This window comes from Leucoraja erinacea, unplaced genomic scaffold, assembly GCF_028641065.1.
Source record: "Leucoraja erinacea ecotype New England unplaced genomic scaffold, Leri_hhj_1 Leri_119S, whole genome shotgun sequence".
In the NCBI taxonomy this organism is placed as follows: domain Eukaryota; kingdom Metazoa; phylum Chordata; class Chondrichthyes; order Rajiformes; family Rajidae; genus Leucoraja; species Leucoraja erinaceus.
Window position 1 is genome coordinate 55,001 of NW_026575451.1, and position 15,296 is coordinate 70,296.

Sequence of the window (15,296 nt, forward strand, 5' to 3'; positions counted from 1 at the left end):
TATTACTGCGATTTTTGGGCTACCAATGTTAGATTTGTTCCGCTCCGCCCATTGTTGATTGCTTTTACCACATTAATTGCCAGAAGATTTTATTTAAACGGAAAGACTCCAACCCTCTGACCACACTCCAGTGGTATTCGGAAACTATATCATGTTTAAACTTAGACAAAATCAGGAGTGACATTGTTGAACCCTTGGTTAAATTTGATAAGACGTGGGGGACATTTATTGAACACTTTCATACAACAGAAATTGCTCCCTCTATAACCATTATAAAAACTATTCTACCTCTATAGGGTGGAACGGACTTGACGATAAACAGACTTAAATTGTTGAAATACTCAGTTCAGATTCGATTTTGCTTTGCTTTGTTTTAAATTATTTTAATTTTATTCGTATTTTATTATTATTAATTTTTCTTTTTTTTTCTTTCTTTAGTTTAGGGGATTTTGTTTTTTTCCTTTTTTCTTTTTCTTTTTGTCTTTTTATCTTTGTGGTTTTTTTACATTTATAAGTTTCCTTTTAAAGATTTAATTATATTTGCATAGAGACGGGAGGTCTATATTCATTGTGTATTTTGACATTGGTCTCATATTAGGTTATATCTGTTATTAATGTCATCCTGATCCCTATGTATCAATACCATTATTTTGTTTATCATTATCCTTTTTGCTCTTTTTTAAAATGTTTTATGTTTGCTTTTTTTGGAAAAAAAACAATAAAAAGATTTTAAAAGAAAGAAAGATGTTGCTATTGTATATGCTCCACCACCTCCCTCCCCGCCATTGACATTAACATGGGTTTGACATTGAAAAGCTATGAAAAGTGACAACATTGAAACAGCCAAGCAATTGTTCTCATTGCCACAACCTTGTTAAACAATGTAACAGACATCCTTCAGTAATTCTAGCGTGCATTAACACAGATGCATTTTCAGCTGTTAAAAGGAACTTTGTACCAGGCACATGCCAAGTAAAAATACTTTAAACTTTTGCCCCCACTGGCCCTTTAACACTTGACCTATCCACTCTGGGGGAAAAGAGTCTGCGTCTCCACTCTATCAATACCTCACGTTATTTTATATATGCAGTAAACCCTCGTTATTGGGGTAAGGGAACAGTTTGTTTTTATTTTCCTTTACACCCAGCGGTTATTCTGTGAAGCAACGAGCTGATTGCAAATACAAAGTTCCTTTTAACAGCTAAAAAATATATTTTTGGTACTGCAAGCTAAAAATACTAAAGGTTGTTCATTACTTTGTTTGTCAATGTGAGCAATTGCTTGTCATTGTTATTTGTCAATGTCAATGCCTTGTCAATTTGAATGCCTTGTCAATTTCACTGCCATTTCGATTTCATTGCCTAACCTCTTTGTCAATGCCTTGTCAATATCAATGCCTTTTCAATTTCAATGCCTTCTTCATTTTATTGCCTTTTCAATTGCTTCGTCTGTTTCAATGCTTTGTCAATATCAAAGCCCTTTCAATGTCAATGCCTTGACAATTTCAATAGCTTGTCTATTTGTTTGCCTTGCTAATTTAAATGCCTCCGCAGTGTAACTAGCAGCCTGTGTTTTTAAGGTGACATTCTGCTGTAACTGAAATCCGTTCTAACGAGGTGTGGAATAATGAGGGTTAATGTACTTCGGTCAGGTCACCCCCTCGGTCTCTAAAGGGCCTGTCCCACGAGCATGCGACTCCATGCGGCAAGTGCGACCTAAAGGGCCTGTCCCATCGCATGCGGCAAGTTTGACCAAACCAGAAGCGGGGGCCACGTGGTGGTCGAGTGAGTGACATGAAGTTCGAGCGAAGTCCGCGGGAAGTTTGCGCGTGACGTACAGTATCGAGGCGGTGCATACGGCGTTGAGGCGGCTGCGGGCCGGAAGGCCATTGTCGCACGGAATTTTTGAACACGGTCAGTTTTTCGGAGCCCCGCGCGATGTCGGGAACAGCTCCGCACAACTCCATACGGCTCCGGCGATCGAAGTGGGACCGGCCCTGCGAGGCCGTACGGCTCAAGCGACCACGTTAGATCGCGCTTGCCGCATGGAGTCGCATGCTCGTGGGACAGGCTCTTAAAGGTCCAGATCAAAGCTGTGATGAACACAACTGGCCCGTCAGTGGTGGAGGCAGATACCACAGAGGTGTTCCACAGGCTATTAATGGAGACAGGAGGGAATGGAGGGACATGGTCCACATGCGGGCAGAGTAGATTGGTTTACCTTGGGATCGCGTTCACCATGGACAGCGCAGGCCGAAGGGCCTGTTCCTGTGCCGTACTGTTCCGCCTTCCAAGTCTAATGGGAATCAAGACGAGGACAAGGGGATGGTGGGGAAGCAGGCTTTAATCACACATTGTGGACAGTGACATCACAAGTTGGCGAGGAGCCCACTGCTGGAGTCCTGGAGAATCTTCCAGACATCTTGCCCCTTCTATGAGATGGGAATAACCTCACAACACTTGTGGATATCGCAGTCACCAGGTTTTTCGACCTCGTGCTCATAGCATGGCTCTTCTCTGCACGCTCCGTACACCGTCTTGCAGACTGAAACACAGATAGGGAGGGTTACAGAGATGGTGTGGAAACATAGAAACATAGAAAATAGGGCCAGGAGTAGAGGCCATTCGGCCCTTCGAGCCAGCACCGCCATTCAATATAATCATGGCTGATCATCCAACTCAGTATCCTGTACCTGCCTTCTCTCCATACCCCCTGATCCCTTGAGCCACAAGGGCTACATCTAACTCCCTCTTAAATATAGCCAATGAACTGTGGCCTCAACGACCTTCTGTGGCAGAGAATTCCACAGATTCACCACTCTCTGTGTGAAAAATGTTTTTCTCATCTTGGTCCTAAAAGATTTCCCCCTTATTCTTAAACTGTGACCCCTTATTCTGGACTTCCCCAACATCGGGAACAATCTTCCTGCATCTAGCCTGTCCAACCCCTTAAGAATTTTGTAAGTTTCTATAAGATCCCCCCTCACTCTTCTAAATCTTCTGTGAGTACAAGCCGAAAGGGCAGGGGCAGTTGTGGGGAAAGATGGTGGGTTGGGAAGGGGTTATAGAGTTACCAAAAATTTGAGAATTAAATGTTCATACCGCTGGGTTGCAAGCTGCCTAATTTGAGGTGCTGTTCTTCCAATTTGCGCTGGGCCTCACTCTGGCAATGGAGGAGGCCCAGGACAGAAAGGTCAGCGTGGGAATGGGAGGGGGAGTTGATATGGTTGGCAACCAGGAGATCCAGCATACATCTACTCTGCACTCTGTGTCTCCACATTAACCTCCGAGCCACACCTGCTTCTGAAAACAGTCGACACAGAAACCCGTGGAAGAACAGAGCAGGTATGGAACAATGGAAACTTACACATGAGTTTCACTTCACAGTCGATGGAACGAACTGCTAGCAAGGGGCAGAGCATAATCTTCATCTAATCTGCCACTCGGCTCAACAATTCTACTCCGCCATTCACTTACCCCATTCTCCTGCCTTCTCCTCAAAACCTCTGACACCCGTATCGATCAAGAATCTATCTAAGGTACACAAAAATGTACCTTCGATTTTCCAGCATCTGCAGTTCCTTCTTAAACAAGAATCTATCTATCTCTGCCTTAAAAATATCCACTGATTTGGCCTCCACAGCCTTTTGTTGCAAAGAATTCCACAGGTTTACCCCCTCTGGCTCTAGAAATTTCTCGCCAACACTCGTCCTAAAAGAATGTCCTTTAATTCTGAGGCTCTGATCTCTAGTCCTAGACTCTCCCACTAATAGAACCATCCTCTCCACGCCCACTCTATATAACCATATAACAATTACAGCACGGAAACAGGCCCTCGGCCCTTCAAGTCCGTGCCGAACACTTATTTTCCCCTAGTCCCATCTACCTGCGCTCAGACCATAACCCTCCATTCCTTTCCCGTCCATATACCTATCCAATTTATTTTTAAATGATAAAATCGAACCTGCCTCCACCACTTCCACTGGAAGCTCATTCCACACAGCCACCACTCTCTGAGTAAAGAAGTTCCCCCTTATGTTACCCCTAAACTTCTGTCCCTTAATTCTCAAGTCATGTCCTCTTGTTTGAATCTTCCCTACTCTCAATGGGAAAAGCTTATCCACGTCAACTCTGTCTATCCCGCTCATCATTTTAAATACCTCTATCAAGTCCCCCCTTAACCTTCTGCGCTCCAAAGAATAAAGACCTATCTTGTTCAACCTTTCTCTGTAACTTAGTTGCTGAAACCCAGGCAACATTCTAGTAAATCTCCTCTGTACTCTCTCTATTTTGTTGACATCTTTCCAATAATTAGGCGACCAAAATTGTACACCATACTCCAGAATTGGCCTCACCAATGCCTTGTACAATTTGAACATTACATCCCAGCTTCTGTACTCAATGCTTCTATCCAAGCCTTTCACTATTTTGTATGTTTCAATGAGTTCCTCCCCCCCATCCTTCGAAACTCCGGCGAGTACAGGCCCAGTACCGGAAAATGCTCATCATAGGTTAACCCACTCATTCCTGGGATCATCAACATGTCAATCCCTGGAACAGAGCCGGCAGAATGGAAACTTACAAGTGAGCTCCTCCTCACAGTCGATGGAATGGACCAGAAGGAGGACAGTGAGAACTGCGAACAGGAAGCAGGAGGTTGTCTTCATCATCTCTGCCGCTCCTGTGTCAATGTGAGTGAGGCTGGTGACAGGGAGAGGTCTTTATATTCCCTCACAGATCCCGCCTCGGTTAATAAGTGTGAAGGCTCCTCTGGAAAGAACAGTGCATGAGCTAAATTCAAACCACGGGTGTCTCGTCGAGAGAACGTATTGCTCGTTAGCCATTAGGACAACGACTGGACAGGTTAGACTTTAAACGGTAAAGTCTGCAGCAGGAGAGATACACATGCAGGAAAGAACTGCAGATGCTGGTCTATACTGAGACATAGAAAACATAGAAAATAGGTGCAGGAGTAGGCCATTCGGCCCTTCGAGCCTGCACCACAATTCAATATGATCATGGCTGATCATCCAACTCAGTATCCTGTACCTGCCTTCTCGCCATACCCCCTGATCCCTTTAGCCACAAGGGCCACATCACTGAAGATAGACACAAAACCCCTGACACCCGTACTAATCAAGAATCTATATTTCTATTAATCAGTCTGAAGAAGGGTTTCGGCCCGAAACGTTGCCTATTTCCTCCGTTCCATAGATGCTGCTGCACCCGCTGAGTTTCTCCAGCATTTATGTGTACCTTCGATTTTCCAGCATGTGCAGTTCCTTCTTAAACACATCTATATTTCTCTGGCTTAAATATATCCACTGATATATTCTTGGTGTGTGATATATTCTTGGTGTGGCGGATAGTGCTAGCAGCCATCTGTGGACGTTCTTTTAGAAAGGAGATGAGGAGGAATTTCTTTAGTCAGAGGGTGGTGAATCTGTGGAATTCTTTGCCACAGACGGCTGTGGAGGCCAAGTTAGTGGATATATTTAAGGCAGAGATGGATAGATTCTTGATTAGTACGGGTGTCAGGGGTTATGGGGAGAAGGCAGGAGAATGGGGTTTGGAGGGAGAGATAGATCAGCCATGATTGAATGGCAGAGTAGACTTGATGGGCCGAATGGCCTAATTCTGCTCCTATCACTTATGATCTTATGCAGTGGTGGACTGGGAATAAAAATATTGGTTGCCAGGAGACAAAGGGGGCCCACTTGATCAGGGGCCCACTTTATATAGGGGGCCCACTTCATCAGGGGCCCACTTGCCATCGGGCAAGCTGACACCCTGGCCAGTCCGCCACTGATCTTATGATCTTATGAACAGTCACTGAGCCAAAATCAAACTGCGGGTGTCTCGTCCAGAGAACGTCTTGCATGTTAGCCGAGCGGACACTCTAGACAACGACCAGATGGGCTAGACTTTAAACGGGAACGTCTACAACAGGAGAGATATTCGTGCAGAAAGGAACTGCAGGTGCTGGTCTCCTCTGGAGATAGACACAAAACGCTGCAGTAATTGAGCGGAACAGGCAGCATCTCTTGGAGGGAAGGAATGGGTGAGGTTTCGGGTCCAGATCCTTCTTCAGACTCAGTGTCAGAGAGAGGGGAGGGAGACACAGAGATACGGAAGGGGGAGGTGAGAAAAGGACAGAGCAAAGGGGATGACGTTCAAGGAAAATGGTTCATTGTTGACTGGAGGGGAAGGTGACAATGGGGCGTATAATAAGTAAAATTTAATCAGGGGGGCAGTGAAAGTAGTTGGCGAACTAGGATGGGGGAGGGATGGAGAGAGATGGAAAGCAAGGGTTACTTGATGTTAGAGAAATTAATATTCATACCGCTGGGTTGTAAGCTGCTTGGTTTAGATACCTAGTTTGGTTTAGTTTAGTGTCACGTGTACTGAGGTACAGTGAAAAGCTTTTTTTGTTGCGTGCTATCCAGTCAGCGGAAAGACTCTACATGATTACAATCGAGCCGTCCACAGTGTCCAGGTACAGGATGAAGGGAATAATGTTTTGAGCAAGATATAGACCAGTATTAAAGATAGCCCGAGGGTCTCCAATGAGTTAGATGGGAGATTTGAACTTCTCTCTAGTTGGTGGTAGGATGGTTCAGTTGCCTGATAACAGCTGGGAAGAAACTGTCTCTGAATCTGGAGGTGTGCGTTCGTTTTCACACTTCTATACCTTTCGCCCGATGGGAGAGGGGAGAAGAGGCAATGGCAATGGCCAGGGTGTGACTGGTCCTTGATTATGCTGCTGGCCTTGCCGAGGCAGAGTGGTGTGTAGATGGAGTCAATGGAAGGGGAGGTTGGTTCAAGCGATGGTCTCGGCTGAGTCCACAATTCCCTACAATTTGTTGCGGATGGATGGAGCTGTTCCTGAACCAAGGTCCGTGGAATAAGCCAATGCCAGACAAGTGGCAGCAGGGGGGTGGGAGCGTCGTGGAAGGCCGTTCAGCCCTTTAAGTGTGTGCTGGCCCCCCATAGTTGAGGCAACAGTGGGCGGCACAGTGGCGTAGCTGTAGACTAATGCCCCTGTCCCACTTAGGAAACCTGAACGGAAACCTGTGGAGACTTTGCACCCCACCCAAGGTTTCCGTGCGGTTCCCGGAGGTTGCAGGTGGTTGCCGGAGGTTGCCAGTAGTGGAAGCAGGTAGGGAGACTGACAAAAACCTCCGGGAACCGCACAGAAACCTTGGGTGGGGCGCAAAGTCTCCAGAGGTTTCCGTTCAGGTTTGCTAAGCGGGACAGGGACATTACAGCGCCAGAGTCTTGGGTTCAATCCTGACTACGGGTGCTTGTCTGTACGGAATTTGTACGTTCTCCCCACGACCTGCGTGGGTTTTCCCTGAGATCCTCGTTTTCCCCCCACACTCCAAAGACGTACAGGTTTGTATGTTAATTGACTTGGCATTAATGTAAATTGTCCTTAGTGTGTGCAGGATATTTTTAATTTGGGGGGGGGGGTTGCTGGTCATGGGGACACGGTGGGCCAAAGTGCCTGTTTCCGCGCTGTATCTCTGATCTAAACCAAGCCAAGAAGGCAGACCAACGCCTCTAATCATAAGTCACGGGAGTACAAGTAGGCCATTCGGCTGATCGAGTCTACTCCGCCATTCAATCATGGCCGATCTATCTTGTCCTCTCAAACCAATTCTCCTGCCTTCTCCACCTGCACGGATCAAGAATTTGTCAACCTTGGCCTTAAAAATACCCAAAGACTTGGCAATGAATTCCACAGATTCATAGACATAAGTTTGAAAGCGCGCACCACCAGACTCAGGAACAGCTTCTTCCCCTCTGTTATCAGGCTTCTGAACGCTCCTTCCATAATCTATGGTACTGTCCGATACACCACTACCCTATCGTGGATATTGGATTTTCTCTGGACCTGGTGCGCTACAATGCTGAGAACTATATTCTGCGCTCTGTATTTTCCCCTTTACTCTACCTGTTGTACTTGAGTTTGACTCGATTGCATTTACGTTTAGTATTATCTGATTTGATTGGATAGCATGCAGAACGATGCTTGTCACTGTAGTTCGATACTCGTGGCAATAACAAACCTAAACTAAGGTTGGAACGCGCCTCCAGGCATGGTGGTGGAGGCAGGTGCGATAGTGGCGTTTAAGAGACACTGACAATGTGGGCTGATGGGCCTGTTCCTGCGCTGGACGTTCTGGGCTCTATGTTCTAATTTAGTCATTCAGACCACAAACCTTTTCCCCCCACCATCCAGAAATGTATTCCCCCGCCCTTGAGATCCACAACACAACATAACTGTAAATCTTCTATGCTTCTATGTTTCTGTCCTTTAAATTCCAGTGTAGGTTGGGGGCTGGGGCTGGGGCTGGGGCAGTTCACTTTGATTGAAACCAGCAACTGCTGATCCTTCCTACACACTTATGACCTTATGGCCGACGTGCCTTCGTGTGTGTTCCCCGTGCTACTGTGGCCCGCGGTGACTGAGCCTCCGTCTACCAGACGGTTACTCAGTCATCGGCCCGCTGTTCATAGAAACATAGAAACATAGAAAATAGGTGCAGGAGCAGGCCATTCGGCCCTTCGAGCCTGCGCCGCCATTCAATATGATCATGGCTGATCATCCAACTCAGTATCCTGTACCTGCCTTCTCTCCATACCCCCTGATCCCTTTAGCCACAAGGGCCACATCTAACTCCCTCTTAAATATAGCCAATGAACTGTGTGGCCTCAACTACCTTCTGTGGCAGAGAATTCCACCGATTCACCACTCTCTGTGTGAAAAGAAAATGTTTTTCTCATCTTGGTCCTAAAAGATTTCCCCCTTATCCTTAAACTGTGTGTGGCCCCTTGTTCTGGACTTCCCCAACATCGGGAACAATCTTCCTGCATCTAGCCTGTCCTACCCCTTAAGAATTGTGTAAGTGTCTATAAGATCCCCCCTCAATCTTCTAAATTCTAGCGAGTACAAGCCGAGTCTATCCAGTGTTCCGCGGTAGGAAAAAAAAAAAAAATTGTTACAAATAATATTTACAGCACAATAAAATAAACAACTATACAACTATGTTACAATCCTTGTCAAGGATGCATTCCACCCCCAGCAGTCCCAGAAATCCCCCAGGATGCCCGTGGACAGTGCATAGACACTCTCGAACATCACCCGGGTGTGGACATAACTCCGCAAAAGAGGCAGGCAGCCGGCTTGGGCAGAGTCCTCTTCCGCCTGGTGCCGTGACCCGCGGATGGCCAGCTTGGCCATGCCCCGTGTAGACTGGTTGGTGCCGAAGGCTTTGTGAGGTGGCCTACCTACATCGGCCTTGGCACAGAGTACCAAGAACGGGGACATTGTGTAACAACTTCATGAAACTTTGGAAGTGACACGGTTGGAAGAGTTTGTGCACACACCGGCCAACATGTCCCATTTACACTCGTCCCACCTGCTTGCATTAGCCCATAACCCTCCAAACCTGTTCTATCCATGTACCTGTCGAAATGTTTCTTAAACGTTGGGATGGTCCCTGCCTCAGCTACCTCCTCCAGCAGCTCATTCCATACGCCCAGAACCATTTACAGTGAAAATGTTGCCCCTATTAAATCTTTCCCCCCCTCACCTTAAATAACATCCTCTGGTTCTCGATTCCACTAAAAGACCCACTTATGGGGCTGTCCCACTTAGGAGACTTGAACGGAAACCTCTGGAGACTTTGGGCCCCACCCAAGGTTTCCGTGCGGTTCCTGGAGGTTCCCGGAGGTTTTCGTCAGTCTCCCTACCTGCTTCCACTACCTGCAACCTCAGGCATCCACCCGGGATCCGCACGGAAACCTTGGGTGGGGCGCAAAGTCTCCAGAGGTTTCCGTTCAAAGGTTCAAAGGTTATTTGATTGTTCACATACACCTAGGTGTAGTGAAATGCTTCTTGCCAATGCAACACACAAAGAAAGAACACAGGCACAACAGCAATAAAGAAACTCAAACACAAAAACATCCCCCCACAATGGCTCCCACCAGAAAAGGCATAAAGGCCAGACTGTAAAGACTTGTCAAACACACGATGTCTTACCTACTAGTTTATTTAAAACATTATTATAATACACACACCGTGCCCTAGCTGTCCGTGGTCTGTCACTGGAGCTAGAGAGAGAGATAGAGGTGGGGAGACTACAGTTGTACTGTAGATAATGGGGAATGGTTAGTAGTGGTGAGGTCACTATGTTAAAATGGCATGCACTGATCTACATCCTTCCCCTTGGAAAACAAAGCATTACAACAGTGACAGCGCGACCACGACTCATACGCTAGAAACAAACCCGCGCGTACACCGGCAGGAAACAGTTAAACATTCAAGTAAACTCCGCGTAACGTACAGGCGGCTTGACCAACCGCCCGGAGCGGGAATGCAGCCCGCCCTCCCCCTCCTCCGAAGGAATGGCAGGGACGAGAGCAGGAGCGGTGACGGGGGAACGGGCAGGAGAACGCGCAGGAGAGGGAGGACAAGGAGAAACGGGCACCGCCGCGGGCACGCTGGCGGGCGAGGCAGGCGAGGGGGGACCAGGAGTAGCAGTGGTACCGTCGACCAGCAGCAAATGCTGGCGGGACCAGCAGTATATGGTACCCTTGTAGTCCGTGGTCTGTCACTGGAGCTAATGAGAGAGATAGAGGTGGGGAGGCTACAATTATACTGAAGATAATGGGGAGTGGTTAGTAGTGGTGAGGTCACTATGTTAAAGGAGCATGCACTGATCTACACAGTCCCCATCCCATGCCCACCCATAGTCGTGCCTATTGAGCCCTCCACAGTTGCCTTTACGGAGGCCCGATGTTCCAGGCCGTTCTCGCCGGATAATGGTGCTCCGGCGTTGGGAGAATCCTCTCAGCGGCTTGGGACACCTGGAACGGCCGCTTCCCTTACCGGAGGCCGCGGCTTCCGAAGCCAACAAGGCCGCGCCGGAAGTTAGCTCCACCACTGGCGATCTCAGCGAGAGATCCCAGGCTCCCGATGTTAAGTTCGGCGCCGCCGCCCGCAGCTGGCCGCTCCACGGACCCGCAGCTCCGCGATGTTTTTCTCGGTGGTCTTCAGCTCACCGGACCTCCAGCGCGGCGACCCAGGCAACGCATCGCCCGCTCCGCTCCGCGATAGCGCTCCAGCACTGTGCCGCCGCTGAAGCCGAGGTTCTAGGCGATCCCCTCAGGAAACGCCGCACCAGGCCTGCTGGTAGGCCGCGAGCATGGGTCGAAATTGCAGCCCGGAGAAAAGCTGCCTCTCCGACCAGGTAGGGACCCTGAAAAGCAGTTGCCCCCTTCCTCCCCCCACCCCCCACATAAAAAAGACTAGAACTCCAAAAACAAAACACTAAAATTCACTAAAAATAAAAAAAGAGTGATAAACTAACAGCTGCAGGCTGGGCAGCCATACCACACAGGACGGTGCCCCCTATTCAGGTTTCCTAAGTGGGACAGGGGCATTAAAGACTTTATGCATTCCCCTCGATCTTATACACCTGTACAAGATCACCCCTCATCCTCCTGTGCTTCAAGGAATAGAGTCCCAGCCTAAACCACTCCCTGTAGCTCAGGCCCTCGGGTCCCGGCAACATTCTCGTAAATCTGCGGGACAGGCAGCATCTCTGGAGAGAGGGAATGGGCGACGTTTCAGGTCGAGGCCATTCTGCAAACTCAAGAGATGCATCTCCAGATATGCTGCCTCAGCCGCTGAGTTACTCCAGCACTTTGTGTCCATGTTTGATATGCCAGCATTTGCAGTTCTTTCCTACACATCCTCGTAAATCTTTTGTGTTGAAGAAGGAACTGCAGATGCTGGAAAATCGAAGGTACACAAAATTGCTGGAGAAACTCAGCGGGTGCAGCAGCATCTATGGAGCGAAGGAGATAGGCAACGTTTCGGGCCAAAATCCTTCTTCAGACTGATAGCGGGTGGGGGAGGCGGGGAGAAGAAAGGAAAAAGGAGGAGGAGGAGGAGCCCGAGGGCTGAGGGAGAGATAGGAAGGGGAGGAGACAGCAAGAGTTAACAGAATTGTGAGAATTCAATGTTCATGCCCCCAGGATGCAGACTTCCCAAGTGGAATATGAGATGCTGTTCCTCCAATTTCCGGTGTTGCTCACTCTGGCCATGGAGGAGGCCCAGGACAGAGAGGTCGGATACAGAATGGGAGGGGGGGATGAAGTGCTGAGACACCTTTCTTCTCCCCGCCTCCACCCATCCCCTATCAGTCTGAAGAAGGGTTTCGGCCCGAAACGTTGACTATTTCCTTCGCTCCGTATCGCTCCAGCATTTTTGTGTACCTTCTTGTAAATATTCTCTGCACCCTTTCCAGTTTAACAACATGTTAAATACATGTGTGGATTTTGATGGTATTCAGGCAAGGTCATAATAATAATAATAATAAATTTTATTTATGGGCGCCTTTCAAGAGGCTCAAGGACACCTTACAACAATTTAGCAAGTAGAGGAAAACATGTAAGGGGAATGAAATAAATAGTAGAGACATGACTAGTACACAAATTAAAGACAGAATTCAATACAAAACACAATATGAGGCAATTAGTGCACAGATGAAAAGGGAGGGGGACGTGGGGCTAAGGATAGGCAGAGGTGAAGAGATGGGTCTGAGGCTGTGCTGTGGCGTGAGCGTGAGCAGGGTCACGTGCACGGGGGGGCGGTTCACACCAGGGTCACGTGTGAGGGGGGCGTGGAGATGCGTGAAGTCACGCGCTAGCGCCGCAACCACGTTCTTGAGGCGGGACTGGAAGATGGTGAGGGACACGGAATTGCGGATCAGTTGGGGGAGGGAGTTCCAGAGCCTGGGAGCTGCCCTGGAGAAGGCTCTGTCCCCAAAACTGCGGAGGTTGGACTTGTGGATGGAGAGGAGACCGGCTGATGTGGATCTGAGGGACCGTGAAGGTTGGTAGGGGGAGAGGAGGTCAGTGAGATATAGGGGGGCCAGATGGTGGCGGGCTTTGTAGGTGAGGATCAGGATTTTGTAGGTGATCCGGTGGGAGATGGGAAGCCAGTGAAGTTGTTTGAGGACTGGAGTGATGTGATGTCAGGATTTGGTGTGGGTGGTGAGTCGGGCGGCTGCGTTCTGGACCAGTTGGAGTCGGTTGATGTAGGTGGAGCTGATGCCAAGGAGAAGTGAGTTGCAGTAGTTCAGTCGGGAGGAGATGAAGGCATGGATTAGTCTTTCAGCAGCGGGAGGTGTGAGAGAGGGTCTGAGTTTGGCGATGTTGCGGAGATGAAAGAAGGAGGTTTTAATGACATTTTTAATGACAGTAGGATTTGTCCAGATAACATACAAACAAAGTCATAAGGTCACAGGTCACTAGTGATAGGAGTTGAATTAGGCCATTTGGCCCATCAAGTTCTAGTATGGCGGCACCTCGCGGCTGCGGCCCCTGCAGCCCGTCTGACCTTTTAACATTTTTTAAAATTCAATATGATCATGGCTGATCATCCAACTCAGTATCCTGTACCTGCCTTCTCTCCATACCCCCTGATCCCTTTAACCACAAGGGCAACATCTAACTCCCTCTTAAATATAGCCAATGAACTGGCCTCAACTACGTTCAGTGGCAGAGAATTCCACAGATTCACCACTCTCTGTGTAAAAAATGATTTTCTCATCTCGGTCCTAAAAGACTTCCCCCTGATCCTTAAACTGTGTGGCCCCTTGTTCTGGACTTCCCCAACATCGGGAACAATCTGCCTGCATCTAGCCTGTCCAACTCCTATGTAAGTTTCTATAAGATCCCCCCTCAATCTTCTAAATTCTAGCGACACATACCGGCCATCATGTCCCAGCTGTACTTATCTGCCGGCTATAGCCCCGCTATAGGATCTTTGGGCTCAACTACCTCCTTCGGCAGCTCGTTTCATACACCCACCGGCCTTTGTATAAAAAAGTTACCCCTCAGATTCCTGTTCAATCTTTCCCATTCCCTTACTCTGGGCAAGAGACTCTACCCGATGTATTACTCTCATGATTTTACACACCACTATAAGATCAACCCTCATCCTCCTGCGCTCCAAGGAATAGAGTCCCAGGCTGCTCAACCTCTCCCTGTAGCTCAGACCCTCGAGTCCCGGCAACTTCCTTGTGAATCTTCTCTGCACCCTTTTCAAGTGTGGTGGCGACGCCACTCAAATGATGGAAGGGACATCATGCTATGGAGCCACAGATGTGGGGTTAAATATGTGTGAACACGACAATTCGACGCAAAGGAACCTATGTAGAGCTTCTGAGAATGTCAGTTTATAATTTTGATTTTTTTTTGTTTATAATTCCATCTCTCTGGTGAGTAACTTCAGCTTTTTGTGTCTATCTTCGGTGTAAACCAGTGTTTGCAGTTCTTTCTTATAGAAACTTACCTACAAGCCTGCACGTTTTAATTAACCTACAAGCCTGCCATAGAGGGAGTACAGAGAAGGTTCACCAGACTGATTCCTGGGATGGCAGGACTTTCTTATGAAGAAAGACTGGATAGACTCGGCTTGTACTCGCTAGATTTTAGAAGATTGAGGGGGGGGGGTTTCTTATAGAAACATACAAAATTCTTAAGGGGTTGGACAGGCTAGATACAGGAAGATTGTTCCCGATGTTGGGGAAGTCCAGAACAAGGGGGTCACTGTTTAAGGATAAGGGGGAAATCTTTTAGGACCGAGATGAGAGAAACATTTTTCACACACAGAGAGTGGTGAATCTGTGGAACTCTCTGCCACAGAAGGTAGTTGAGGCCACACAGTTCATTGGCTATATTTAAGAGGGAGTTATATGTGGCTAAAGTGATCAAGGGGTATGGAGAGAAGGCAGGTACAGGATACTGAGTTGGTTGACCAGCCATGATCATATTGAATGGCGATGTAGGCTCGAAGGGCCGAATGGCCTCTACTCCTGCACCTATGTAGAGCTTCCGAGAATGTCAGTTATAATCTTGATTTTTTTGTTTATAATTCCATCTCTCTGGTGAGTAACTTCAGCTTATATTGATATATTTTACTGTATATATATATAGGAAGATAGACTGGAGTAACTTACTTTCCAATACAAGGAACTGCAGATGATGGTTTACTAATACAGACTGAAAGTGCACAGATCTACGTGCTCCAGAGATGTTGCATGTCCCACTGAGTTACTCCAGCATTGTGTGTCTGTGTCTAGTGTGGTGCAAAACAAAGACCTTTGTTAAACCAGCATCAGATGCTCCTCCCCCTCCCCCCTCCCCTCCCCCACACACACACCTGGACCATGGGGTGAGGTCACGTGGCGTGGGGGCGGGGTTACGCGGCCGCTGTGC

The 15,296-nt window shown here is 48.0% G+C and overlaps 1 long non-coding RNA gene across 1 annotated transcript; it reads right to left on the reverse strand.

The window, feature by feature from the left end:
- Positions 1-1,889: 1,889 nt before the first annotated feature.
- Positions 1,890-15,153, reverse strand: LOC129715479 (uncharacterized). The gene is made up of 3 exons (XR_008726506.1): positions 15,038-15,153; positions 4,582-4,769; positions 1,890-2,544 (listed from the first exon to the last, which is right to left on the reverse strand). It is a non-coding gene; the product is annotated as an uncharacterized LOC129715479 (long non-coding RNA).
- Positions 15,154-15,296: the final 143 nt, after the last annotated feature.